Raw genomic sequence first — 24,287 nt, forward strand, 5'->3', positions numbered from 1 at the left:
GCGCTCTTTGACCTTGTAAATTGTTATGTTCTTGCCATGACAGGCAAACATCAAATTCTTCCCCAGGGGTAATTAGCTCAAATGGTGGAGCGCTGGCTCAGCGTGTAAGTGGTAGCAGGATCGATGCCTGCATTCTCCAGTGTTCCTTTTAACAGTGAGTCCGCCAGAGAGGCCAAAACGAAAACTAGAACTATCAAAATCCAACCCAAAAGTCACTGTTTCTGCCTGGTTTCGAACCAGGGACCTTTCGCGTGTAAAGCGAATGTGATAAGCACTACACTACAGAAACCAGGCCCTGGGCAGTTGTGTGCTTGTGTCCTACAATGACAACGACAGGTTTCGGGACCAACGTCCCACCTGAAACTTTGTACCTCGGTCCTTGAAACAGAGTCAACATCGGCGGCTTTTGCAGCGTTGGTGACACAGGTGATAGCATAGCTGCCTCCAAGCTGTTGCCCCGGGTCGGTTTCCAGGCAAACGCAGGACCTTTGGGTCGTCACACTTGGCAAAGATTTGTTTCGTACATTTTTACACTTCTGTCGAAAGAACAGAATAAAAGACAACCTCTCCATCGGGGAATCCAATCCCGGTCTTCCGCGTGAAAGGCATCGATACTGTCCACTTCACTGCTTACGAAGGCATAGCTGGGTCCTATTTTGCATCAGACAACAATGCGGATCAGGGCTGAGGTAGCAGCTCTGCAGTTGTGTGCATCAGCCTGTGAAACTGTTCCTTTCAGCAGTTTGACTCCTTTTGAAAGGAATCTCTTCATCTGTTTGAAGGACTTGGCCAGGTTACTGTGTATTGCACTTTCTGTGGTTAAGTGTGTAGCATTGGTGGTATAGTGGTGAGCATAGCTGCCTTCCAAGCAGTTGACCCGGGTTCGATTCCTGGCCAATGCATGGCTTTTGGCGCATTGTACTTGGCAACATTTTGCTTTTCAAGCTTTGGCTGCCTCTGTCACGTCTGTCGTTATAACCGAAAAAAATCACAATCTCCCCGTCGGGGAATCGAACCCCGGTCTTCCGCGTGACAGGCGGAGATACTAACCACTATACTAACTAGGAAGCCCCTGGGTGAGGTTCTTCAGCAACAGATGACAGTACGGATCTGGGCTGAGGTTGCAGATCTGCATCTTTCTGCATCAGTCTGTCATGCTCATTCTTTCAGAAGTCTGACTCCTTGTGAAAGGAAACTCTTTCTCAGTTGAAGGACTTGGTCAGGCATCTCAACATCTCAAATATTGTCAGCAAACACCATGCCCTTGAGTCACTACTGCACAGTGGCTTTTCTTTTCTGAAGCATGACATGGAGTACAAAGGCCACGCCCCTTTTTTGTCTTTTCGGAAAGACAGGATCCATCGGGATTTGAACTCGGAACGCTAGAATGAAAGTCCAGAGAGTGTAGGCGTGGACTGCCAGCGCTCTTTGACCTTGTAAATTGTTATGTTCTTGCCATGACAGGCAAACATCAAATTCTTCCCCAGGGGTAATTAGCTCAAATGGTGGAGCGCTGGCTCAGCGTGTAAGTGGTAGCAGGATCGATGCCTGCATTCTCCAGTGTTCCTTTTAACAGTGTGTCCGCCAGAGAGGCCAAAACGAAAACTAGAACTATCAAAATCCAACCCAAAAGTCACTGTTTCTGCCTGGTTTCAAACCAGGGACCTTTTGCGTGTAAAGCGAACGCGACAACCACTACACTACAGAAACCAGGCCCTGGGCAGTTGTGTGCTTGTGTCCTACAATGACAACGACAGGTTTCGGGACCAACGTCCCACCTGAAACTTTGTACCTCGGTCCTTGAAACAGAGTCAACATCGGTGGCTTTTGCAGCGTTGGTGACACAGGTGATAGCATAGCTGCCTCCAAGCTGTTGCCCCGGGTCGGTTTCCAGGCAAACGCAGGACCTTTGGTTCGTCACACTTGGCAAAGATTTGTTTCGTACATTTTTACACTTCTGTCGAAAGAACAGAATAAAAGACAACCTCTCCATCGGGGAATCCAATCCCGGTCTTCCGCGTGAAAGGCATAGATACTGTCCACTTCACTGCTTACGAAGGCATAGCTGGGTCCTATTTTGCATCAGACAACAATGCGGATCAGGGCTGAGGTAGCAGCTCTGCAGTTGTGTGCATCAGCCTGTGAAACTGTTCCTTTCAGCAGTTTGACTCCTTTTGAAAGGAATCTCTTCATCTGTTTGAAGGACTTGGCCAGGTTACTGTGTATTGCACTTTCTGTGGTTAAGTGTGTAGCATTGGTGGTATAGTGGTGAGCATAGCTGCCTTCCAAGCAGTTGACCCGGGTTCGATTCCCGGACAATGCATGGCTTTTGGCGCATTGTACTTGGCAACATTTTGCTTTTCAAGCTTTGGCCGCCTCTGTCACGTCTGTCGTTAGAACCGAAAAAAATCACAATCTCCCCGTCGGGGAATCGAACCCCAGTCTTCCACGTGACAGGCGGAGATACTAACCACTATACTAACGAGGAAGCCCCTGGGTGAGGTTCTTCAGCAACAGATGACAGTACGGATCTGGGCTGAGGTTGCAGATCTGCATCTTTCTGCATCAGTCTGTCATGCTCATTCTTTCAGAAGTCTGACTCCTTGTGAAAGGAAACTCTTTCTCAGTTGAAGGACTTGGTCAGGCATCTCAACATCTCAAATATTGTCAGCAAACACCATGCCCTTGAGTCACTACTGCACAGTGGCTTTTCTTTTCTGAAGCATGACATGGAGTACAAAGGCCACGCCCCTTTTTTGTCTTTTCGGAAAGACAGGATCCATCGGGATTTGAACTCGGAACGCTAGAATGAAAGTCCAGAGAGTGTAGGCGTGGACTGCCAGCGCTCTTTGACCTTGTAAATTGTTATGTTCTTGCCATGACAGGCAAACATCAAATTCTTCCCCAGGGGTAATTAGCTCAAATGGTGGAGCGCTGGCTCAGCGTGTAAGTGGTAGCAGGATCGATGCCTGCATTCTCCAGTGTTCCTTTTAACAGTGTGTCCGCCAGAGAGGCCAAAACGAAAACTAGAACTATCAAAATCCAACCCAAAAGTCACTGTTTCTGCCTGGTTTCGAACCAGGGACCTTTCGCGTGTAAAGCGAATGTGATAACCACTACACTACAGAAACCAGGCCCTGGGCAGTTGTGTGCTTGTGTCCTACAATGACAACGACAGGTTTCGGGACCAACGTCCCACCTGAAACTTTGTACCTCGGTCCTTGAAACAGAGTCAACATCGGTGGCTTTTGCAGCGTTGGTGACACAGGTGATAGCATAGCTGCCTCCAAGCTGTTGCCCCGGGTCGGTTTCCAGGCAAACGCAGGACCTTTGGTTCGTCACACTTGGCAAAGATTTGTTTCGTACATTTTTACACTTCTGTCGAAAGAACAGAATAAAAGACAACCTCTCCATCGGGGAATCCAATCCCGGTCTTCCGCGTGAAAGGCATAGATACTGTCCACTAAACTGCTTACGAAGGCATAGCTGGGTCCTATTTTGCATCAGACAACAATGCGGATCAGGGCTGAGGTAGCAGCTCTGCAGTTGTGTGCATCAGCCTGTGAAACTGTTCCTTTCAGCAGTTTGACTCCTTTTGAAAGGAATCTCTTCATCTGTTTGAAGGACTTGGCCAGGTTACTGTGTATTGCACTTTCTGTGGTTAAGTGTGTAGCATTGGTGGTATAGTGGTGCGCATAGCTGCCTTCCAAGCAGTTGACCCGGGTTCGATTCCCGGCCAATGCATGGCTTTTGGCGCATTGTACTTGGCAACATTTTGCTTTTCAAGCTTTGGCCGCCTCTGTCACGTCTGTCGTTAGAACCGAAAAAAATCACAATCTCCCCGTCGGGGAATCGAACCCCGGTCTTCCGCGTGACAGGCGGAGATACTATCCACTATACTAACGAGGAAGCCCCTGGGTGAGGTTCTTCAGCAACAGATGACAGTACGGATCTGGGCTGAGGTTGCAGATCTGCATCTTTCTGCATCAGTCTGTCATGCTCATTCTTTCAGAAGTCTGACTCCTTGTGAAAGGAAACTCTTTCTCAGTTGAAGGACTTGGTCAGGCATCTCAACATCTCAAATATTGTCAGCAAACACCATGCCCTTGAGTCACTACTGCACAGTGGCTTTTCTTTTCTGAAGCATGACATGGAGTACAAAGGCCACGCCCCTTTTTTGTCTTTTCGGAAAGACAGGATCCATCGGGATTTGAACTCGGAACGCTAGAATGAAAGTCCAGAGAGTGTAGGCGTGGACTGCCAGCGCTCTTTGACCTTGTAAATTGTTATGTTCTTGCCATGACAGGCAAACATCAAATTCTTCCCCAGGGGTAATTAGCTCAAATGGTGGAGCGCTGGCTCAGCGTGTAAGTGGTAGCAGGATCGATGCCTGCATTCTCCAGTGTTCCTTTTAACAGTGAGTCCGCCAGAGAGGCCAAAACGAAAACTAGAACTATCAAAATCCAACCAAAAGTCACTGTATCTGCCTGGTTTCAAACCAGGGACCTTTTGCGTGTAAAGCAAACGTGATAACCACTACACTACAGAAACCAGGCCCTGGGCAGTTGTGTGCTTGTGTCCTACAATGACAACGACAGGTTTCTGGACCAACGTCCCACCTGAAACTTTGTACCTCGGTCCTTGAAACAGAGTCAACATCGGTGGCTTTTGCAGCGTTGGTGACACAGGTGATAGCATAGCTGCCTCCAAGCTGTTGCCCCGGGTCGGTTTCCAGGCAAACGCAGGACCTTTGGTTCGTCACACTTGGCAAAGATTTGTTTCGTACATTTTTACACTTCTGTCGAAAGAACAGAATAAAAGACAACCTCTCCATCGGGGAATCCAATCCCGGTCTTCCGCGTGAAAGGCATAGATACTGTCCACTTCACTGCTTACGAAGGCATAGCTGGGTCCTATTTTGCATCAGACAACAATGCGGATCAGGGCTGAGGTAGCAGCTCTGCAGTTGTGTGCATCAGCCTGTGAAACTGTTCCTTTCAGCAGTTTGACTCCTTTTGAAAGGAATCTCTTCATCTGTTTGAAGGACTTGGCCAGGTTACTGTGTATTGCACTTTCTGTGGTTAAGTGTGTAGCATTGGTGGTATAGTGGTGAGCATAGCTGCCTTCCAAGCAGTTGACCCGGGTTCGATTCCCGGCCAATGCATGGCTTTTGGCGCATTGTACTTGGCAACATTTTGCTTTTCAAGCTTTGGCCGCCTCTGTCACGTCTGTCGTTAGAACCGAAAAAAATCACAATCTCCCCGTCCGGGAATCGAACCCCGGTCTTCCGCGTGACAGGCGGAGATACTATCCACTATACTAACGAGGAAGCCCCTGGGTGAGGTTCTTCAGCAACAGATGACAGTACGGATCTGGGCTGAGGTTGCAGATCTGCATCTTTCTGCATCAGTCTGTCATGCTCATTCTTTCAGAAGTCTGACTCCTTGTGAAAGGAAACTCTTTCTCAGTTGAAGGACTTGGTCAGGCATCTCAACATCTCAAATATTGTCAGCAAACACCATGCCCTTGAGTCACTACTGCACAGTGGCTTTTCTTTTCTGAAGCATGACATGGAGTACAAAGGCCACGCCCCTTTTTTGTCTTTTCGGAAAGACAGGATCCATCGGGATTTGAACTCGGAACGCTAGAATGAAAGTCCAGAGAGTGTAGGCGTGGACTGCCAGCGCTCTTTGACCTTGTAAATTGTTATGTTCTTGCCATGACAGGTAAACATCAAATTCTTCCCCAGGGGTAATTAGCTCAAATGGTGGAGCGCTGGCTCAGCGTGTAAGTGGTAGCAGGATCGATGCCTGCATTCTCCAGTGTTCCTTTTAACAGTGTGTCTGCCAGAGAGGCCAAAAACGAAAACTAGAACTATCAAAATCCAACCCAAAAGTCACTGTATCTGCCTGGTTTCAAACCAGGGACCTTTTGCGTGTAAAGCGAACGCGACAACCACTACACTACAGAAACCAGGCCCTGGGCAGTTGTGTGCTTGTGTCCTACAATGACAACGACAGGTTTCGGGACCAACGTCCCACCTGAAACTTTGTACCTCGGTCCTTGAAACAGAGTCAACATCGGTGGCTTTTGCAGCGTTGGTGACACAGGTGATAGCATAGCTGCCTCCAAGCTGTTGCCCCGGGTCGGTTTCCAGGCAAACGCAGGACCTTTGGTTCGTCACACTTGGCAAAGATTTGTTTCGTACATTTTTACACTTCTGTCGAAAGAACAGAATAAAAGACAACCTCTCCATCGGGGAATCCAATCCCGGTCTTCCGCGTGAAAGGCATAGATACTGTCCACTTCACTGCTTACGAAGGCATAGCTGGGTCCTATTTTGCATCAGACAACAATGCGGATCAGGGCTGAGGTAGCAGCTCTGCAGTTGTGTGCATCAGCCTGTGAAACTGTTCCTTTCAGCAGTTTGAGTCCTTTTGAAAGGAATCTCTTCATCTGTTTGAAGGACTTGGCCAGGTTACTGTGTATTGCACTTTCTGTGGTTAAGTATGTAGCATTGGTGGTATAATGGTGAGCATAGCTGCCTTCCAAGCAGTTGACCCGGGTTTGATTCGCGGCCAATGCATGGCTTTCGGCGCATTGTACTTGGCAACATTTTGCTTTTCAAGCTTTGGCCGCCTCTGTCACGTCTGTCGTTAGAACCGAAAAAAAAACACAATCTCCCCGTCGGGGAATCGAACCCCGGTCTTCCGCGTGACAGGCGGAGATACTATCCACTATACTAACGAGGAAGCCCCCTGGGTGAGGTTCTTCAGCAACAGATGACAGTACGGATCTGGGCTGAGGTTGCAGATCTGCATCTTTCTGCATCAGTCTGTCATGCTCATTCTTTCAGAAGTCTGACTCCTTGTGAAAGGAAACTCTTTCTCAGTTGAAGGACTTGGTCAGGCATCTCAACATCTCAAATATTGTCAGCAAACACCATGCCCTTGAGTCACTACTGCACAGTGGCTTTTCTTTTCTGAAGCATGACATGGAGTACAAAGGCCACGCCCCTTTTTTGTCTTTTCGGAAAGACAGGATCCATCGGGATTTGAACTCGGAACGCTAGAATGAAAGTCCAGAGAGTGTAGGCGTGGACTGCCAGCGCTCTTTGACCTTGTAAATTGTTATGTTCTTGCCATGACAGGCAAACATCAAATTCTTCCCCAGGGGTAATTAGCTCAAATGGTGGAGCGCTGGCTCAGCGTGTAAGTGGTAGCAGGATCGATGCCTGCATTCTCCAGTGTTCCTTTTAACAGTGTGTCCGCCAGAGAGGCCAAAACGAAAACTAGAACTATCAAAATCCAACCAAAAGTCACTGTATCTGCCTGGTTTCAAACCAGGGACCTTTTGCGTGTAAAGCAAACGTGATAACCACTACACTACAGAAACCAGGCCCTGGGCAGTTGTGTGCTTGTGTCCTACAATGACAACGACAGGTTTCTGGACCAACATCCCACCTGAAACTTTGTACCTCGGTCCTTGAAACAGAGTCAACATCGGTGGCTTTTGCAGCGTTGGTGACACAGGTGATAGCATAGCTGCCTCCAAGCTGTTGCCCCGGGTCGGTTTCCAGGCAAACGCAGGACCTTTGGTTCGTCACACTTGGCAAAGATTTGTTTCGTACATTTTTACACTTCTGTCGAAAGAACAGAATAAAAGACAACCTCTCCATCGGGGAATCCAATCCCGGTCTTCCGCGTGAAAGGCATAGATACTGTCCACTAAACTGCTTACGAAGGCATAGCTGGGTCCTATTTTGCATCAGACAACAATGCGGATCAGGGCTGAGGTAGCAGCTCTGCAGTTGTGTGCATCAGCCTGTGAAACTGTTCCTTTCAGCAGTTTGACTCCTTTTGAAAGGAATCTCTTCATCTGTTTGAAGGACTTGGCCAGGTTACTGTGTATTGCACTTTCTGTGGTTAAGTGTGTAGCATTGGTGGTATAGTGGTGAGCATAGCTGCCTTCCAAGCAGTTGACCCGGGTTCGATTCCCGGCCAATGCATGGCTTTTGGCGCATTGTACTTGGCAACATTTTGCTTTTCAAGCTTTGGCCGCCTCTGTCACGTCTGTCGTTAGAACCGAAAAAAATCACAATCTCCCCGTCGGGGAATCGAACCCCGGTCTTCCGCGTGACAGGCGGAGATACTATCCACTATACTAACGAGGAAGCCCCTGGGTGAGGTTCTTCAGCAACAGATGACAGTACGGATCTGGGCTGAGGTTGCAGATCTGCATCTTTCTGCATCAGTCTGTCATGCTCATTCTTTCAGAAGTCTGACTCCTTGTGAAAGGAAACTCTTTCTCAGTTGAAGGACTTGGTCAGGCATCTCAACATCTCAAATATTGTCAGCAAACACCATGCCCTTGAGTCACTACTGCACAGTGGCTTTTCTTTTCTGAAGCATGACATGGAGTACAAAGGCCACGCCCCTTTTTTGTCTTTTCGGAAAGACAGGATCCATCGGGATTTGAACTCGGAACGCTAGAATGAAAGTCCAGAGAGTGTAGGCGTGTACTGCCAGCGCTCTTTGACCTTGTAAATTGTTATGTTCTTGCCATGACAGGCAAACATCAAATTCTTCCCCAGGGGGAATTAGCTCAAATGGTGGAGCGCTGGCTCAGCGTGTAAGTGGTAGCAGGATCGATGCCTGCATTCTCCAGTGTTCCTTTTAACAGTGAGTCCGCCAGAGAGGCCAAAACGAAAACTAGAACTATCAAAATCCAACCCAAAAGTCACTGTTTCTGCCTGGTTTCGAACCAGGGACCTTTCGCGTGTAAAGCGAATGTGACAACCAGTACACTACAGAAACCAGGCCCTGGGCAGTTGTGTGCTTGTGTCCTACAATGACAACGACAGGTTTCGGGACCAACGTCCCACCTGAAACTTTGTACCTCGGTCCTTGAAACAGAGTCAACATCGGTGGCTTTTGCAGCGTTGGTGACACAGGTGATAGCATAGCTGCCTCCAAGCTGTTGCCCCGGGTCGGTTTCCAGGCAAACGCAGGACCTTTGGTTCGTCACACTTGGCAAAGATTTGTTTCGTACATTTTTACACTTCTGTCGAAAGAACAGAATAAAAGACAACCTCTCCATCGGGGAATCCAATCCCGGTCTTCCGCGTGAAAGGCATAGATACTGTCCACTAAACTGCTTACGAAGGCATAGCTGGGTCCTATTTTGCATCAGACAACAATGCGGATCAGGGCTGAGGTAGCAGCTCTGCAGTTGTGTGCATCAGCCTGTGAAACTGTTCCTTTCAGCAGTTTGACTCCTTTTGAAAGGAATCTCTTCATCTGTTTGAAGGACTTGGCCAGGTTACTGTGTATTGCACTTTCTGTGGTTAAGTGTGTAGCATTGGTGGTATAGTGGTGAGCATAGCTGCCTTCCAAGCAGTTGACCCGGGTTCGATTCCCGGCCAATGCATGGCTTTTGGCGCATTGTACTTGGCAACATTTTGCTTTTCAAGCTTTGGCCGCCTCTGTCACGTCTGTCGTTAGAACCGAAAAAAATCACAATCTCCCCGTCGGGGAATCAAACCCCTGTCTTCCGCGTGACAGGCGGAGATACTATCCACTATACTAACGAGGAAGCCCCTGGGTGAGGTTCTTCAGCAACAGATGACAGTACGGATCTGGGCTGAGGTTGCAGATCTGCATCTTTCTGCATCAGTCTGTCATGCTCATTCTTTCAGAAGTCTGACTCCTTGTGAAAGGAAACTCTTTCTCAGTTGAAGGACTTGGTCAGGCATCTCAACATCTCAAATATTGTCAGCAAACACCATGCCCTTGAGTCACTACTGCACAGTGGCTTTTCTTTTCTGAAGCATGACATGGAGTACAAAGGCCACGCCCCTTTTTTGTCTTTTCGGAAAGACAGGATCCATCGGGATTTGAACTCGGAACGCTAGAATGAAAGTCCAGAGAGTGTAGGCGTGGACTGCCAGCGCTCTTTGACCTTGTAAATTGTTATGTTCTTGCCATGACAGGCAAACATCAAATTCTTCCCCAGGGGTAATTAGCTCAAATGGTGGAGCGCTGGCTCAGCGTGTAAGTGGTAGCAGGATCGATGCCTGCATTCTCCAGTGTTCCTTTTAACAGTGTGTCCACCAGAGAGGCCAAAACGAAAACTAGAACTATCAAAATCCAACCCAAAAGTCACTGTATCTGCCTGGTTTCAAACCAGGGACCTTTTGCGTGTAAAGCAAACGTAATAACCACTACACTACAGAAACCAGGCCCTGGGCAGTTGTGTGCTTGTGTCCTACAATGACAACGACAGGTTTCGGGACCAACGTCCCACCTGAAACTTTGTACCTCGGTCCTTGAAACAGAGTCAACATCGGTGGCTTTTGCAGCGTTGGTGACACAGGTGATAGCATAGCTGCCTCCAAGCTGTTGCCCCGGGTCGGTTTCCAGGCAAACGCAGGACCTTTGGTTCATCTCACTTGGCAAAGATTTGTTTCGTACATTTTTACACTTCTATCGAAAGAACAGAATAAAAGACAACCTCTCCATCGGGGAATCCAATCCCGGTCTTCCGTGTGAAAGGCATAGATACTGTCCACTTCACTGCTTACGAAGGCATAGCTGGGTCCTATTTTGCATCAGACAACAATGCGGATCAGGGCTGAGGTAGCAGCTCTGCAGTTGTGTGCATCAGCCTGTCAAGCTGTTCCTTTCAGCAGTTTGACTCCTTTTGAAAGGAATCTCTTCATCTGTTTGAAGGACTTGGCCAGGTTACTGTGTATTGCACTTTCTGTGGTTAAGTGCGTAGCATTGGTGGTATAGTGGTGAGCATAGCTGCCTTCCAAGCAGTTGACCAGGGTTCGATTCCCGGCCAATGCATGGCTTTCGGCGCATTGTACTTGGCAACATTTTGCTTTTCAAGCTTTGGACGCCTCTGTCACGTCTGTCGTTAGAACCGAAAAAAATCACAATCTCCCCGTCGGGGAATCGAACCCCGGTCTTCCGCGTGACAGGCAGAGATACTATCCACTATACTAACGAGGAAGCCCCTGGGTGAGGTTCTTCAGCAACAGATGACAGTACGGATCTGGGCTGAGGTTGCAGATCTGCATCTTTCTGCATCAGTCTGTCATGCTCATTCTTTCAGAAGTCTGACTCCTTGTGAAAGGAAACTCTTTCTCAGTTGAAGGACTTGGTCAGGCATCTCAACATCTCAAATATTGTCAGCAAACACCATGCCCTTGAGTCACTACTGCACAGTGGCTTTTCTTTTCTGAAGCATGACATGGAGTACAAAGGCCACGCCCCTTTTTTGTCTTTTCGGAAAGACAGGATCCATCGGGATTTGAACTCGGAACGCTAGAATGAAAGTCCAGAGAGTGTAGGCGTAGACTGCCAGCGCTCTTTGACCTTGTAAATTGTTATGTTCTTGCCATGACAGGCAAACATCAAATTCTTCCCCAGGGGTAATTAGCTCAAATGGTGGAGCGCTGGCTCAGCGTGTAAGTGGTAGCAGGATCGATGCCTGCATTCTCCAGTGTTCCTTTTAACAGTGTGTCCGCCAGAGAGGCCAAAACGAAAACTAGAACTATCAAAATCCAACCCAAAAGTCACTGTTTCTGCCTGGTTTCGAGCCAGGGACCTTTCGCGTGTAAAGCGAATGTGATAACCACTACACTACAGAAACCAGGCCCTGGGCAGTTGTGAGCTTGTGTCCTACAATGACAACGACAGGTTTCGGGACCAACGTCCCACCTGAAACTTTGTACCTCGGTCCTTGAAACAGAGTCAACATCGGTGGCTTTTGCAGCGTTGGTGACACAGGTGATAGCATAGCTGCCTCCAAGCTGTTGCCCCGGGTCGGTTTCCAGGCAAACGCAGGACCTTTGGTTCGTCACACTTGGCAAAGATTTGTTTCGTACATTTTTACACTTCTGTCGAAAGAACAGAATAAAAGACAACCTCTCCATCGGGGAATCCAATCCCGGTCTTCCGCGTGAAAGGCATAGATACTGTCCACTTCACTGCTTACGAAGGCATAGCTGGGTCCTATTTTGCATCAGACAACAATGCGGATCAGGGCTGAGGTAGCAGCTCTGCAGTTGTGTGCATCAGCCTGTGAAACTGTTCCTTTCAGCAGTTTGACTCCTTTTGAAAGGAATCTCTTCATCTGTTTGAAGGACTTGGCCAGGTTACTGTGTATTGCACTTTCTGTGGTTAAGTGTGTAGCATTGGTGGTATAGTGGTGAGCATAGCTGCCTTCCAAGCAGTTGACCGGGGTTCGATTCCCGGCCAATGCATGGCTTTTGGCGCATTGTACTTGGCAACATTTTGCTTTTCAAGCTTTGGCCGCCTCTGTCACGTCTGTCGTTAGAACCAAAAAAAATCACAATCTCCCCATCGGGAAATCGAACCCCGGTCTTCCGCGTGACAGGCGGAGATACTATCCACTATACTAACGAGGAAGCCCCTGGCTGAGGTTCTTCAGCAACAGATGACAGTACGGATCTGGGCTGAGGTTGCAGATCTGCATCTTTCTGCATCAGTCTGTCATGCTCATTCTTTCAGAAGTCTGACTCCTTGTGAAAGGAAATTCTTTCTCAGTTGAAGGACTTGGTCAGGCATCTCAACATCTCAAATATTGTCAGCAAACACCATGCCCTTGAGTCACTACTGCACAGTGGCTTTTCTTTTCTGAAGCATGACATGGAGTACAAAGGCCACGCCCCTTTTTTGTCTTTTCGGAAAGACAGGATCCATCGGGATTTGAACTCGGAACGCTAGAATGAAAGTCCAGAGAGTGTAGGCGTGGACTGCCAGCGCTCTTTGACCTTGTAAATTGTTATGTTCTTGCCATGACAGGCAAACATCAAATTCTTCCCCAGGGGTAATTAGCTCAAATGGTGGAGCGCTGGCTCAGCGTGTAAGCGGTAGCAGGATCGATGCCTGCATTCTCCAGTGTTCCTTTTAACAGTGAGTCCGCCAGAGAGGCCAAAACGAAAACTAGAATTATCAAAATCCATCCCAAAAGTCACTGTTTCTGCCTGGTTTCGAACCAGGGACCTTTCGCGTGTAAAGCGAATGTGATAACCACTACACTACAGAAACCAGGCCCTGGGCAGTTGTGTGCTTGTGTCCTACAATGACAACGACAGGTTTCGGGACCAACGTCCCACCTGAAACTTTGTACCTCGGTCCTTGAAACAGAGTCAACATCGGTGGCTTTTGCAGCGTTGGTGACACAGGTGATAGCATAGCTGCCTCCAAGCTGTTGCCCCGGGTCGGTTTCCAGGCAAACTCAGGACCTTTGGTTCGTCACACTTGCAAAGATTTGTTTCGTACATTTTTACACTTCTGTCGAAAGAACAGAATAAAAGACAACCTCTCCATCGGGGAATCCAATCCCGGTCTTCCGCGTGAAAGGCATAGATACTGTCCACTTCACTGCTTACGAAGGCATAGCTGGGTCCTATTTTGCATCAGACAACAATGCGGATCAGGGCTGAGGTAGCAGCTCTGCAGTTGTGTGCATCAGCCTGTGAAACTGTTCCTTTCAGCAGTTTGACTCCTTTTGAAAGGAATCTCTTCATCTGTTTGAAGGACTTGGCCAGGTTACTGTGTATTGCACTTTCTGTGGTTAAGTGTGTAGCATTGGTGGTATAGTGGTGAGCATAGCTGCCTTCCAAGCAGTTGACCCGGGTTCGATTCCCGGCCAATGCATGGCTTTTGGCGCATTGTACTTGGCAACATTTTGCTTTTCAAGCTTTGGCCGCCTCTGTCACGTCTGTCGTTAGAACCGAAAAAAATCACAATCTCCCCGTCGGGGAATCGAACCCCGGTATTCCGCGTGACAGGCGGAGATACTAACCACTATACTAACGAGGAAGCCCCTGGGTGAGGTTCTTCAGCAACAGATGACAGTACGGATCTGGGCTGAGGTTGCAGATCTGCATCTTTCTGCATCAGTCTGTCATGCTCATTCTTTCAGAAGTCTGACTCCTTGTGAAAGGAAACTCTTTCTCAGTTGAAGGACTTGGTCAGGCATCTCAACATCTCAAATATTGTCAGCAAACACCATGCCCTTGAGTCACTACTGCACAGTGGCTTTTCTTTTCTGAAGCATGACATGAAGTACAAAGGCCACGCCCCTTTTTTGTCTTTTCGGAAAGACAGGATCCATCGGGATTTGAACTCGGAACGCTAGAATGAAAGTCCAGAGAGTGTAGGCGTGGACTGCCAGCGCTCTTTGACCTTGTAAATTGTTATGTTCTTGCCATGACAGGCAAACATCAAATTCTTCCCCAGGGGTAATTAGCTCAAATGGTGGAGCGCTGGCTCAGCGTGTAAGTGGTAGCAGGATCGATGCCTGCATTCTCCAGTGTTCCTTTTAACAGTGTGTCCGCCAGAGAGGCCAAAACGAAAACTAGAACTATCGAAATCCAACCCAAAGGTCGTTGTTTCTGCCTGGTTTCGAACCAGGGACCTTTCGCGTGTAAAGCGAACGTGATAACCACTACACTACAGAAACCAGGCCCTGGGCAGTTGTGTGCTTGTGTCCTACAATGACAACGACAGGTTTCGGGACCAACGTCCCACCTGAAACTTTGTACCTCGGTCCTTGAAACAGAGTCAACATCGGTGGCTTTTGCAGCGTTGGTGACACAGGTGATAGCATAGCTGCCTCCAAGCTGTTGCCCCGGGTCGGTTTCCAGGCAAACGCAGGACCTTTGGTTCGTCACACTTGGCAAAGATTTGTTTCGTACATTTTTACACTTCTGTCGAAAGAACAGAATAAAAGACAACCTCTCCATCGGGGAATCCAATCCCGGTCTTCCGCGTGAAAGGCATAGATACTGTCCACTTCACTGCTTACGAAGGCATAGCTGGGTCCTATTTTGCATCAGACAACAATGCGGATCAGGGCTGAGGTAGCAGCTCTGCAGTTGTGTGCATCAGCCTGTGAAACTGTTCCTTTCAGCAGTTTGACTCCTTTTGAAAGGAATCTCTTCATCTGTTTGAAGGACTTGGCCAGGTTACTGTGTATTGCACTTTCTGTGGATAAGTGTGTCGCATTGGTGGTATAGTGGTGAGCATAGCTTCCTTCCAAGCAGTTGACCCGGGTTCGATTCCCGGCCAATGCATGGCTTTTGGCGCATTGTACTTGGCAACATTTTGCTTTTCAAGCTTTGGCCGCCTTTGTCACGTCTGTCGTTAGAACCGAAAAAAATCACAATCTCCCCGTCGGGGAATCGAACCCCGGTCTTCCGCGTGACAGGCGGAGATACTAACCACTATACTAACGAGGAAGCCCCTGGGTGAGGTTCTTCAGCAACAGATGACAGTACGGATCTGGGCTGAGGTTGCAGATCTGCATCTTTCTGCATCAGTCTGTCATGCTCATTCTTTCAGAAGTCTGACTCCTTGTGAAAGGAAACTCTTTCTCAGTTGAAGGACTTGGTCAGGCATCTCAACATCTCAAATATTGTCAGCAAACACCATGCCCTTGAGTCACTACTGCACAGTGGCTTTTCTTTTCTGAAGCATGACATGGAGTACAAAGGCCACGCCCCTTTTTTGTCTTTTCGGAAAGACAGGATCCATCGGGATTTGAACTCGGAACGCTAGAATGAAAGTCCAGAGAGTGTAGGCGTGGACTGCCAGCGCTCTTTGACCTTGTAAATTGTTATGTTCTTGCCATGACAGGCAAACATCAAATTCTTCCCCAGGGGTAATTAGCTCAAATGGTGGAGCGCTGGCTCAGCGTGTAAGTGGTAGCAGGATCGATGCCTGCATTCTCCAGTGTTCCTTTTAACAGTGAGTCCGCCAGAGAGGCCAAAACGAAAACTAGAACTATCAAAATCCAACCCAAAAGTCACTGTTTCTGCCTGGTTTCGAACCAGGGACCTTTCGCGTGTAAAGTGAATGTGATAACCACTACACTACAGAAACCAGGCCCTGGGCAGTTGTGTGCTTGTGTCCTACAATGACAACGACAGGTTTCGGGACCAACGTCCCACCTGAAACTTTGTACCTCGGTCCTTGAAACAGAGTCAACATCGGTGGCTTTTGCAGCGTTGGTGACACAGGTGATAGCATAGCTGCCTCCAAGCTGTTGCCCCGGGTCGGTTTCCAGGCAAACGCAGGACCTTTGGGTCGTCACACTTGGCAAAGATTTGTTTCGTACATTTTTACACTTCTGTCGAAAGAACAGAATAAAAGACAACCTCTCCATCGGGGAATCCAATCCCGGTCTTCCGCGTGAAAGGCATAGATACTGTCCACTTCACTGCTTACGAAGGCATAGCTGGGTCCTATTTTGCATCAGACAACAATGCGGATCAGGGCTGAGGTAGCAGCTCTGCAGTTGTGTGCATCAGCCTGTGAAACTGTTCCTTTCAGCAGTTTGACTCCTTTTGAAAGGAATCTCTTCATCTGTTTGAAGGACTTGGCCAGGTTACTGTGTATTGCACTTTCTGTGGTTAAGTGTGTAGCATTGGTGGTATAGTGGTGAGCATAGCTGCCTTCCAAGCAGTTGACCCGGGTTCGATTCCTGGCCAATGCATGGCTTTTGGCGCATTGTACTTGGCAACATTTTGCTTTTCAAGCTTTGGCCGCCTCTGTCACGTCTGTCGTTAGAACCGAAAAAAATCACAATCTCCCCGTCGGGGAATCGAACCCCGGTCTTCCGCGTGACAGGCGGAGATACTAACCACTATACTAACTAGGAAGCCCCTGGGTGAGGTTCTTCAGCAACAGATGACAGTACGGATCTGGGCTGAGGTTGCAGATCTGCATCTTTCTGCATCAGTCTGTCATGCTCATTCTTTCAGAAGTCTGACTCCTTGTGAAAGGAAACTCTTTCTCAGTTGAAGGACTTGGTCAGGCATCTCAACATCTCAAATATTGTCAGCAAACACCATGCCCTTGAGTCACTACTGCACAGTGGCTTTTCTTTTCTGAAGCATGACATGGAGTACAAAGGCCACGCCCCTTTTTTGTCTTTTCGGAAAGACAGGATCCATCGGGATTTGAACTCGGAACGCTAGAATGAAAGTCCAGAGAGTGTAGGCGTGGACTGCCAGCGCTCTTTGACCTTGTAAATTGTTATGTTCTTGCCATGACAGGCAAACATCAAATTCTTCCCCAGGGGTAATTAGCTCAAATGGTGGAGCGCTGGCTCAGCGTGTAAGTGGTAGCAGGATCGATGCCTGCATTCTCCAGTGTTCCTTTTAACAGTGAGTCCGCCAGAGAGGCCAAAACGAAAACTAGAACTATCAAAATCCAACCCAAAAGTCACTGTTTCTGCCTGGTTTCGAACCAGGGACCTTTCGCGTGTAAAGCGAACGTGATAACCACTACACTACAGAAACCAGGCCCTGGGCAGTTGTGTGCTTGTGTCCTACAATGACAACGACAGGTTTCGGGACCAACGTCCCACCTGAAACTTTGTACCTTGGTCCTTGAAACAGAGTCAACATCGGTGGCTTTTGCAGCGTTGGTGACACAGGTGATAGCATAGCTGCCTCCAAGCTGTTGCCCCGGGTCGGTTTCCAGGCAAACGCAGGACCTTTGGTTCGTCACACTTGGCAAAGATTTGTTTCGTACATTTTTACACTTCTGTCGAAAGAACAGAATAAAAGACAACCTCTCCATCGGGGAATCCAATCCCGGTCTTCCGCGTGAAAGGCATAGATACTGTCCACTTCACTGCTTACGAAGGCATAGCTGGGTCCTATTTTGCATCAGACAACAATGCGGATCAGGGCTGAGGTAGCAGCTCTGCAGTTGTGTGCATCAGCCTGTGAAACTGTTCCTTTCAGCAGTTTGACTCCTTTTGAAAGGAATCTCTTCATCTGTTTGAAGGACTTGGCCAGGTTACTGTGTATTGCACTTTCTGTGGTTAAGTGTGTAGCATTGGTGGTATAGTGGTGAGCATAGCTGCCTTCCAAGCAGTTGACCCGGGTTCGATTCCCGGCCAATGCATGGCTTTTGGCGCATTGTACTTGGCAACATTTTGCTTTTCAAGCTTTGGCCGCCTCTGTCACGTCTGTCGTTAGAACCGAAAAAAATCACAATCTCCCCGTCGGGGAATCGAACCCCGGTATTCCGCGTGACAGGCGGAGATACTAACCACTATACTAACGAGGAAGCCCCTGGGTGAGGTTCTTCAGCAACAGATGACAGTACGGATCTGGGCTGAGGTTGCAGATCTGCATCAGTCTGTCATGCTCATTCTTTCAGAAGTCTGACTCCTTGTGAAAGGAAACTCTTTCTCAGTTGAAGGACTTGGTCAGGCATCTCAACATCTCAAATATTGTCAGCAAACACCATGCCCTTGAGTCACTACTGCACAGTGGCTTTTCTTTTCTGAAGCATGACATGGAGTACAAAGGCCACGCCCCTTTTTTGTCTTTTCGGAAAGACAGGATCCATCGGGATTTGAACTCGGAACGCTAGAATGAAAGTCCAGAGAGTGTAGGCGTGGACTGCCAGCGCTCTTTGACCTTGTAAATTGTTATGTTCTTGCCATGACAGGCAAACATCAAATTCTTCCCCAGGGGTAATTAGCTCAAATGGTGGAGCGCTGGCTCAGCGTGTAAGTGGTAGCAGGATCGATGCCTGCATTCTCCAGTGTTCCTTTTAACAGTGTGTCTGCCAGAGAGGCCAAAACGAAAACTAGAACTATCAAAATCCAACCCAAAAGTCACTGTTTCTGCCTGGTTTCGAACCAGGGACCTTTCGCGTGTAAAGCGAATGTGATAACCACTACACTACAGAAACCAGGCCCTGGGAAGTTGTGTGCTTGTGTCCTACAATGACAACGACAGGTTTCGGGACCAACGTCCCACCTGAAACTTTGTACCTCGGTCCTTGAAACAGAGTCAACATCGGTGGCTTTTGCAGCGTTGGTGACACAGGTGATAGCATAGCTGCCTCCAAGCTGTTGCCCCGGGTCGGTTTCCAGGCAAACGCAGGACCTTTGGTTCGTCACACTTGGCAAAGATTTGTTTCGTACATTTTTACACTTCTGTCGAAAGAACAGAATAAAAGACAACCTCTCCATCGGGGAATCCAATCCCGGTCTTCCGCGTGAAAGGCATAGATACTGTCCACTTCACTGCTTACGAAGGCATAGCTGGGTCCTATTTTGCATCAGACAACAATGCGGATCAGGGCTGAGGTAGCAGCTCTGCAGTTGTGTGCATCAGCCTGTGAAACTGTTCCTTTCAGCAGTTTGACTCCTTTTGAAAGGAATCTCTTCATCTGTTTGAAGGACTTGGCCAGGTTACTGTGTATTGCACTTTCTGTGGTTAAGTGTGTCGCATTGGTGGTATAGTGGTGAGCATAGCTGCCTTCCAAGCAGTTGACCCGGGTTCGATTCCCGGCCAATGCATGGCTTTTGGCGCATTGTACTTGGCAACATTTTGCTTTTCAAGCTTTGGCCGCCTCTGTCACGTCTGTCGTTAGAACCGAAAAAAATCACAATCTCCCCGTCGGGGAATCGAACCCCGGTCTTCCGCGTGACAGGCGGAGATACTAACCACTATACTAACGAGGAAGCCCCTGGGTGAGGTTCTTCAGCAACAGATGACAGGACGGATCTGGGCTGAGGTTGCAGATCTGCATCTTTCTGCATCAGTCTGTCATGCTCATTCTTTCAAAAGTCTGACTCCTTGTGAAAGGAAACTTTCTCAGTTGAAGGACTTGGTCAGGCATCTCAACATCTCAAATATTGTCAGCAAACACCATGCCCTTGAGTCACTACTGCACAGTGGCTTTTCTTTTCTGAAGCATGACATGGAGTACAAAGGCCACGCCCCTTTTTTGTCTTTTCGGAAAGACAGGATCCATCGGGATTTGAACTCGGAACGCTAGAATGAAAGTCCAGAGAGTGTAGGCGTGGACTGCCAGCGCTCTTTGACCTTGTAAATTGTTATGTTCTTGCCATGACAGGCAAACATCAAATTCTTCCCCAGGGGTAATTAGCTCAAATGGTGGAGCGCTGGCTCAGCGTGTAAGTGGTAGCAGGATCGATGCCTGCATTCTCCAGTGTTCCTTTTAACAGTGAGTCCGCCAGAGAGGCCAAAACGAAAACTAGAACTATCAAAATCCAACCCAAAAGTCACTGTTTCTGCCTGGTTTCGAACCAGGGACCTTTCGCGTGTAAAGCGAATGTGATAAGCACTACACTACAGAAACCAGGCCCTGGGCAGTTGTGTGCTTGTGTCCTACAATGACAACGACAGGTTTCGGGACCAACGTCCCACCTGAAACTTTGTACCTCGGTCCTTGAAACAGAGTCAACATCGGTGGCTTTTGCAGCGTTGGTGACACAGGTGATAGCATAGCTGCCTCCAAGCTGTTGCCCCGGGTCGGTTTCCAGGCAAACGCAGGACCTTTGGTTCGTCACACTTGGCAAAGATTTGTTTCGTACATTTTTACACTTCTGTCGAAAGAACAGAATAAAAGACAACCTCTCCATCGGGGAATCCAATCCCGGTCTTCCGCGTGAAAGGCATAGATACTGTCCACTTCACTGCTTACGAAGGCATAGCTGGGTCCTATTTTGCATCAGACAACAATGCGGATCAGGGCTGAGGTAGCAGCTCTGCAGTTGTGTGCATCAGCCTGTGAAACTGTTCCTTTCAGCAGTTTGACTCCTTTTGACAGGAATCTCTTCATCTGTTTGAAGGACTTGGCCAGGTTACTGTGTATTGCACTTTCTGTGGTTAAGTGTGTAGCATTGGTGGTATAGTGGTGAGCAGAGCTGCCTTCCAAGCAGTTGACCCGGGTTCGATTCCTGGCCAATGCATGGCTTTTGGCGCATTGTACTTGGCAACATTTTGCTTTTCAAGCTTTGGCTGCCTCTGTCACGTCTGTCGTTAGAACCGAAAAAAATCACAATCTCCCCGTCGGGGAATCGAACCCCGGTCTTCCGCGTGACAGGCGGAGATACTAACCACTATACTAACTAGGAAGCCCCTGGGTGAGGTTCTTCAGCAACAGATGACAGTACGGATCTGGGCTGAGGTTGCAGATCTGCATCTTTCTGCATCAGTCTGTCATGCTCATTCTTTCAGAAGTCTGACTCCTTGTGAAAGGAAACTCTTTCTCAGTTGAAGGACTTGGTCAGGCATCTCAACATCTCAAATATTGTCAGCAAACACCATGCCCTTGAGTCACTACTGCACAGTGGCTTTTCTTTTCTGAAGCATGACATGGAGTACAAAGGCCACGCCCCTTTTTTGTCTTTTCGGAAAGACAGGATCCATCGGGATTTGAACTCGGAACGCTAGAATGAAAGTCCAGAGAGTGTAGGCGTGGACTGCCAGCGCTCTTTGACCTTGTAAATTGTTATGTTCTTGCCATGACAGGCAAACATCAAATTCTTCCCCAGGGGTAATTAGCTCAAATGGTGGAGCGCTGGCTCAGCGTGTAAGTGGTAGCAGGATCGATGCCTGCATTCTCCAGTGTTCCTTTTAACAGTGTGTCCGCCAGAGAGGCCAAAACGAAAACTAGAACTATCAAAATCCAACCCAAAAGTCATTGTTTCTGCCTGGTTTCGAACCAGGGACCTTTCGCGTGTAAAGCGAATGTGATAACCACTACACTACAGAAACCAGGCCCTGGGAAGTTGTGTGCTTGTGTCCTACAATGACAACGACAGGTTTCGGGACCAACGTCCCACCTGAAACTTTGTACCTCGGTCCTTGAAACAGAGTCAACATCGGTGGCTTTTGCAGCGTTGGTGACACAGGTGATAGCATAGCTGCCTCCAAGCTGTTGCCCCGGGTCGGTTTCCAGGCAAACGCAGGACCTTTGGTTCGTCACACTTGGCAAAGATTTGTTTCGTACATTTTTACACTTCTGTCGAAAGAACAGAATAAAAGACAACCTCTCCATCGTGGAATCCAATCCCGGTCTTCCGCGTGAAAGGCATAGATACTGTCCACTTCACTGCTTACGAAGGCATAGCTGGGTCCTATTTTGCATCAGACAACAATGCGGATCAGGGCTGAGGTAGCAGCTCTGCAGTTGTGTGCATCAGCCTGTGAAACTGTTCCTTTCAGCAGTTTGACTCCTTTTGAAAGGAATCTCTTCATCTGTTTGAAGGACTTGGCCAGGTTACTGTGTATTGCACTTTCTGTGGTTAAGTGTGTAGCATTGGTGGTATAGTGGTGAGCATAGCTGCCTTCCAAGCAGTTGACCCGGGTTCGATTCCCGGCCAATGCATGGCTTTTGGCGCATTGTACTTGGCAACATTTTGCTTTTCAAGCTTTGGCCGCCTCTGTCACGTCTGTCGTTAGAACCGAAAAAAATCACAATCTCCCCGTCGGGGAATCGAACCCCGGTATTCCGCGTGACAGGCGGAGATACTAACCACTATACTAACGAGGAAGCCCCTGGGTGAGGTTCTTCAGCAACAGATGACAGTACGGATCTGGGCTGAGGTTGCAGATCTGCATCTTTCTGCATCAGTCTGTCATGCTCATTCTTTCAGAAGTCTGACTCCTTGTGAAAGGAAACTCTTTCTCAGTTGAAGGACTTGGTCAGGCATCTCAACATCTCAAATATTGTCAGCAAACACCATGCCCTTGAGTCACTACTGCACAGTGGCTTTTCTTTTCTGAAGCATGACATGGAGTACAAAGGCCACGCCCCTTTTTTGTCTTTTCGGAAAGACAGGATCCATCGGGATTTGAACTCGGAACGCTAGAATGAAAGTCCAGAGAGTGTAGGCGTGGACTGCCAGCGCTCTTTGACCTTGTAAATTGTTATGTTCTTGCCATGACAGGCAAACATCAAATTCTTCCCCAGGGGTAATTAGCTCAAATGGTGGAGCGCTGGCTCAGCGTGTAAGTGGTAGCAGGATCGATGCCTGCATTCTCCAGTGTTCCTTTTAACAGTGTGTCCGCCAGAGAGGCCAAAACGAAAACTAGAACTATCGAAATCCAACCCAAAGGTCGTTGTTTCTGCCTGGTTTCGAACCAGGGACCTTTCGCGTGTAAAGCGAACGTGATAACCACTACACTACAGAAACCAGGCCCTGGGCAGTTGTGTGCTTGTGTCCTACAATGACAACGACAGGTTTCGGGACCAACGTCCCACCTGAAACTTTGTACCTCGGTCCTTGAAACAGAGTCAACATCGGTGGCTTTTGCAGCGTTGGTGACACAGGTGATAGCATAGCTGCCTCCAAGCTGTTGCCCCGGGTCGGTTTCCAGGCAAACGCAGGACCTTTGGTTCGTCACACTTGGCAAAGATTTGTTTCGTACATTTTTACACTTCTGTCGAAAGAACAGAATAAAAGACAACCTCTCCATCGGGGAATCCAATCCCGGTCTTCCGCGTGAAAGGCATAGATACTGTCCACTTCACTGCTTACGAAGGCATAGCTGGGTCCTATTTTGCATCAGACAACAATGCGGATCAGGGCTGAGGTAGCAGCTCTGCAGTTGTGTGCATCAGCCTGTGAAACTGTTCCTTTCAGCAGTTTGACTCCTTTTGAAAGGAATCTCTTCATCTGTTTGAAGGACTTGGCCAGGTTACTGTGTATTGCACTTTCTGTGGATAAGTGTGTCGCATTGGTGGTATAGTGGTGAGCATAGCTTCCTTCCAAGCAGTTGACCCGGGTTCGATTCCCGGCCAATGCATGGCTTTTGGCGCATTGTACTTGGCAACATTTTGCTTTTCAAGCTTTGGCCGCCTTTGTCACGTCTGTCGTTAGAACCGAAAAAAATCACAATCTCCCCGTCGGGGAATCGAACCCCGGTCTTCCGCGTGACAGGCGGAGATACTAACCACTATACTAACGAGGAAGCCCCTGGGTGAGGTTCTTCAGCAACAGATGACAGTACGGATCTGGGCTGAGGTTGCAGATCTGCATCTTTCTGCATCAGTCTGTCATGCTCATTCTTTCAGAAGTCTGACTCCTTGTGAAAGGAAACTCTTTCTCAGTTGAAGGACTTGGTCAGGCATCTCAACATCTCAAATATTGTCAGCAAACACCATGCCCTTGAGTCACTACTGCACAGTGGCTTTTCTTTTCTGAAGCATGACATGGAGTACAAAGGCCACGCCCCTTTTTTGTCTTTTCGGAAAGACAGGATCCATCGGGATTTGAACTCGGAACGCTAGAATGAAAGTCCAGAGAGTGTAGGCGTGGACTGCCAGCGCTCTTTGACCTTGTAAATTGTTATGTTCTTGCCATGACAGGCAAACATCAAATTCTTCCCCAGGGGTAATTAGCTCAAATGGTGGAGCGCTGGCTCAGCGTGTAAGTGGTAGCAGGATCGATGCCTGCATTCTCCAGTG

General features: G+C 48.3%; 36 non-coding genes across 36 annotated transcripts; 15 read left to right on the forward strand and 21 right to left on the reverse strand.

Moving 5' to 3' along the window:
- Window positions 1–216: 216 nt before the first annotated feature.
- On the reverse strand, window positions 217–289 carry trnav-uac (transfer RNA valine (anticodon UAC)). The gene has a single exon. It is a non-coding gene; the product is annotated as a tRNA-Val (tRNA).
- A 541-nt stretch (window positions 290–830) lies between these two features.
- trnag-ucc (transfer RNA glycine (anticodon UCC)) lies at window positions 831–902 on the forward strand. The gene has a single exon. It is a non-coding gene; the product is annotated as a tRNA-Gly (tRNA).
- A 1,349-nt stretch (window positions 903–2,251) lies between these two features.
- Window positions 2,252–2,323, forward strand: trnag-ucc (transfer RNA glycine (anticodon UCC)). Its single transcript has one exon. It is a non-coding gene; the product is annotated as a tRNA-Gly (tRNA).
- A 735-nt stretch (window positions 2,324–3,058) lies between these two features.
- On the reverse strand, window positions 3,059–3,131 carry trnav-uac (transfer RNA valine (anticodon UAC)). Its single transcript has one exon. It is a non-coding gene; the product is annotated as a tRNA-Val (tRNA).
- A 541-nt stretch (window positions 3,132–3,672) lies between these two features.
- On the forward strand, window positions 3,673–3,744 carry trnag-ucc (transfer RNA glycine (anticodon UCC)). Its single transcript has one exon. It is a non-coding gene; the product is annotated as a tRNA-Gly (tRNA).
- Window positions 3,745–3,837: 93 nt separating this feature from the next.
- Window positions 3,838–3,909, reverse strand: trnad-guc (transfer RNA aspartic acid (anticodon GUC)). The gene has a single exon. It is a non-coding gene; the product is annotated as a tRNA-Asp (tRNA).
- A 569-nt stretch (window positions 3,910–4,478) lies between these two features.
- Window positions 4,479–4,551, reverse strand: trnav-uac (transfer RNA valine (anticodon UAC)). The gene has a single exon. It is a non-coding gene; the product is annotated as a tRNA-Val (tRNA).
- A 541-nt stretch (window positions 4,552–5,092) lies between these two features.
- trnag-ucc (transfer RNA glycine (anticodon UCC)) lies at window positions 5,093–5,164 on the forward strand. The gene has a single exon. It is a non-coding gene; the product is annotated as a tRNA-Gly (tRNA).
- Window positions 5,165–6,680: 1,516 nt separating this feature from the next.
- Window positions 6,681–6,752, reverse strand: trnad-guc (transfer RNA aspartic acid (anticodon GUC)). Its single transcript has one exon. It is a non-coding gene; the product is annotated as a tRNA-Asp (tRNA).
- A 570-nt stretch (window positions 6,753–7,322) lies between these two features.
- On the reverse strand, window positions 7,323–7,395 carry trnav-uac (transfer RNA valine (anticodon UAC)). Its single transcript has one exon. It is a non-coding gene; the product is annotated as a tRNA-Val (tRNA).
- Window positions 7,396–7,936: 541 nt separating this feature from the next.
- trnag-ucc (transfer RNA glycine (anticodon UCC)) lies at window positions 7,937–8,008 on the forward strand. Its single transcript has one exon. It is a non-coding gene; the product is annotated as a tRNA-Gly (tRNA).
- Window positions 8,009–8,101: 93 nt separating this feature from the next.
- On the reverse strand, window positions 8,102–8,173 carry trnad-guc (transfer RNA aspartic acid (anticodon GUC)). Its single transcript has one exon. It is a non-coding gene; the product is annotated as a tRNA-Asp (tRNA).
- Window positions 8,174–8,743: 570 nt separating this feature from the next.
- trnav-uac (transfer RNA valine (anticodon UAC)) lies at window positions 8,744–8,816 on the reverse strand. Its single transcript has one exon. It is a non-coding gene; the product is annotated as a tRNA-Val (tRNA).
- A 541-nt stretch (window positions 8,817–9,357) lies between these two features.
- trnag-ucc (transfer RNA glycine (anticodon UCC)) lies at window positions 9,358–9,429 on the forward strand. Its single transcript has one exon. It is a non-coding gene; the product is annotated as a tRNA-Gly (tRNA).
- Window positions 9,430–10,164: 735 nt separating this feature from the next.
- trnav-uac (transfer RNA valine (anticodon UAC)) lies at window positions 10,165–10,237 on the reverse strand. Its single transcript has one exon. It is a non-coding gene; the product is annotated as a tRNA-Val (tRNA).
- A 541-nt stretch (window positions 10,238–10,778) lies between these two features.
- On the forward strand, window positions 10,779–10,850 carry trnag-ucc (transfer RNA glycine (anticodon UCC)). Its single transcript has one exon. It is a non-coding gene; the product is annotated as a tRNA-Gly (tRNA).
- A 735-nt stretch (window positions 10,851–11,585) lies between these two features.
- Window positions 11,586–11,658, reverse strand: trnav-uac (transfer RNA valine (anticodon UAC)). The gene has a single exon. It is a non-coding gene; the product is annotated as a tRNA-Val (tRNA).
- Window positions 11,659–12,199: 541 nt separating this feature from the next.
- trnag-ucc (transfer RNA glycine (anticodon UCC)) lies at window positions 12,200–12,271 on the forward strand. Its single transcript has one exon. It is a non-coding gene; the product is annotated as a tRNA-Gly (tRNA).
- Window positions 12,272–13,006: 735 nt separating this feature from the next.
- On the reverse strand, window positions 13,007–13,079 carry trnav-uac (transfer RNA valine (anticodon UAC)). The gene has a single exon. It is a non-coding gene; the product is annotated as a tRNA-Val (tRNA).
- A 540-nt stretch (window positions 13,080–13,619) lies between these two features.
- trnag-ucc (transfer RNA glycine (anticodon UCC)) lies at window positions 13,620–13,691 on the forward strand. The gene has a single exon. It is a non-coding gene; the product is annotated as a tRNA-Gly (tRNA).
- A 735-nt stretch (window positions 13,692–14,426) lies between these two features.
- trnav-uac (transfer RNA valine (anticodon UAC)) lies at window positions 14,427–14,499 on the reverse strand. Its single transcript has one exon. It is a non-coding gene; the product is annotated as a tRNA-Val (tRNA).
- Window positions 14,500–15,040: 541 nt separating this feature from the next.
- trnag-ucc (transfer RNA glycine (anticodon UCC)) lies at window positions 15,041–15,112 on the forward strand. Its single transcript has one exon. It is a non-coding gene; the product is annotated as a tRNA-Gly (tRNA).
- Window positions 15,113–15,205: 93 nt separating this feature from the next.
- On the reverse strand, window positions 15,206–15,277 carry trnad-guc (transfer RNA aspartic acid (anticodon GUC)). The gene has a single exon. It is a non-coding gene; the product is annotated as a tRNA-Asp (tRNA).
- A 570-nt stretch (window positions 15,278–15,847) lies between these two features.
- trnav-uac (transfer RNA valine (anticodon UAC)) lies at window positions 15,848–15,920 on the reverse strand. Its single transcript has one exon. It is a non-coding gene; the product is annotated as a tRNA-Val (tRNA).
- Window positions 15,921–16,461: 541 nt separating this feature from the next.
- Window positions 16,462–16,533, forward strand: trnag-ucc (transfer RNA glycine (anticodon UCC)). Its single transcript has one exon. It is a non-coding gene; the product is annotated as a tRNA-Gly (tRNA).
- Window positions 16,534–17,268: 735 nt separating this feature from the next.
- Window positions 17,269–17,341, reverse strand: trnav-uac (transfer RNA valine (anticodon UAC)). The gene has a single exon. It is a non-coding gene; the product is annotated as a tRNA-Val (tRNA).
- Window positions 17,342–17,882: 541 nt separating this feature from the next.
- trnag-ucc (transfer RNA glycine (anticodon UCC)) lies at window positions 17,883–17,954 on the forward strand. The gene has a single exon. It is a non-coding gene; the product is annotated as a tRNA-Gly (tRNA).
- Window positions 17,955–18,679: 725 nt separating this feature from the next.
- Window positions 18,680–18,752, reverse strand: trnav-uac (transfer RNA valine (anticodon UAC)). Its single transcript has one exon. It is a non-coding gene; the product is annotated as a tRNA-Val (tRNA).
- A 541-nt stretch (window positions 18,753–19,293) lies between these two features.
- On the forward strand, window positions 19,294–19,365 carry trnag-ucc (transfer RNA glycine (anticodon UCC)). Its single transcript has one exon. It is a non-coding gene; the product is annotated as a tRNA-Gly (tRNA).
- Window positions 19,366–19,458: 93 nt separating this feature from the next.
- Window positions 19,459–19,530, reverse strand: trnad-guc (transfer RNA aspartic acid (anticodon GUC)). Its single transcript has one exon. It is a non-coding gene; the product is annotated as a tRNA-Asp (tRNA).
- A 568-nt stretch (window positions 19,531–20,098) lies between these two features.
- On the reverse strand, window positions 20,099–20,171 carry trnav-uac (transfer RNA valine (anticodon UAC)). Its single transcript has one exon. It is a non-coding gene; the product is annotated as a tRNA-Val (tRNA).
- Window positions 20,172–21,519: 1,348 nt separating this feature from the next.
- On the reverse strand, window positions 21,520–21,592 carry trnav-uac (transfer RNA valine (anticodon UAC)). The gene has a single exon. It is a non-coding gene; the product is annotated as a tRNA-Val (tRNA).
- Window positions 21,593–22,133: 541 nt separating this feature from the next.
- On the forward strand, window positions 22,134–22,205 carry trnag-ucc (transfer RNA glycine (anticodon UCC)). Its single transcript has one exon. It is a non-coding gene; the product is annotated as a tRNA-Gly (tRNA).
- A 735-nt stretch (window positions 22,206–22,940) lies between these two features.
- Window positions 22,941–23,013, reverse strand: trnav-uac (transfer RNA valine (anticodon UAC)). Its single transcript has one exon. It is a non-coding gene; the product is annotated as a tRNA-Val (tRNA).
- A 541-nt stretch (window positions 23,014–23,554) lies between these two features.
- Window positions 23,555–23,626, forward strand: trnag-ucc (transfer RNA glycine (anticodon UCC)). Its single transcript has one exon. It is a non-coding gene; the product is annotated as a tRNA-Gly (tRNA).
- A 93-nt stretch (window positions 23,627–23,719) lies between these two features.
- Window positions 23,720–23,791, reverse strand: trnad-guc (transfer RNA aspartic acid (anticodon GUC)). The gene has a single exon. It is a non-coding gene; the product is annotated as a tRNA-Asp (tRNA).
- Window positions 23,792–24,287: the final 496 nt, after the last annotated feature.

Source organism: Salminus brasiliensis, chromosome 2, assembly GCF_030463535.1.
Source record: "Salminus brasiliensis chromosome 2, fSalBra1.hap2, whole genome shotgun sequence".
In the NCBI taxonomy this organism is placed as follows: Eukaryota; Metazoa; Chordata; class Actinopteri; order Characiformes; family Bryconidae; genus Salminus; species Salminus brasiliensis.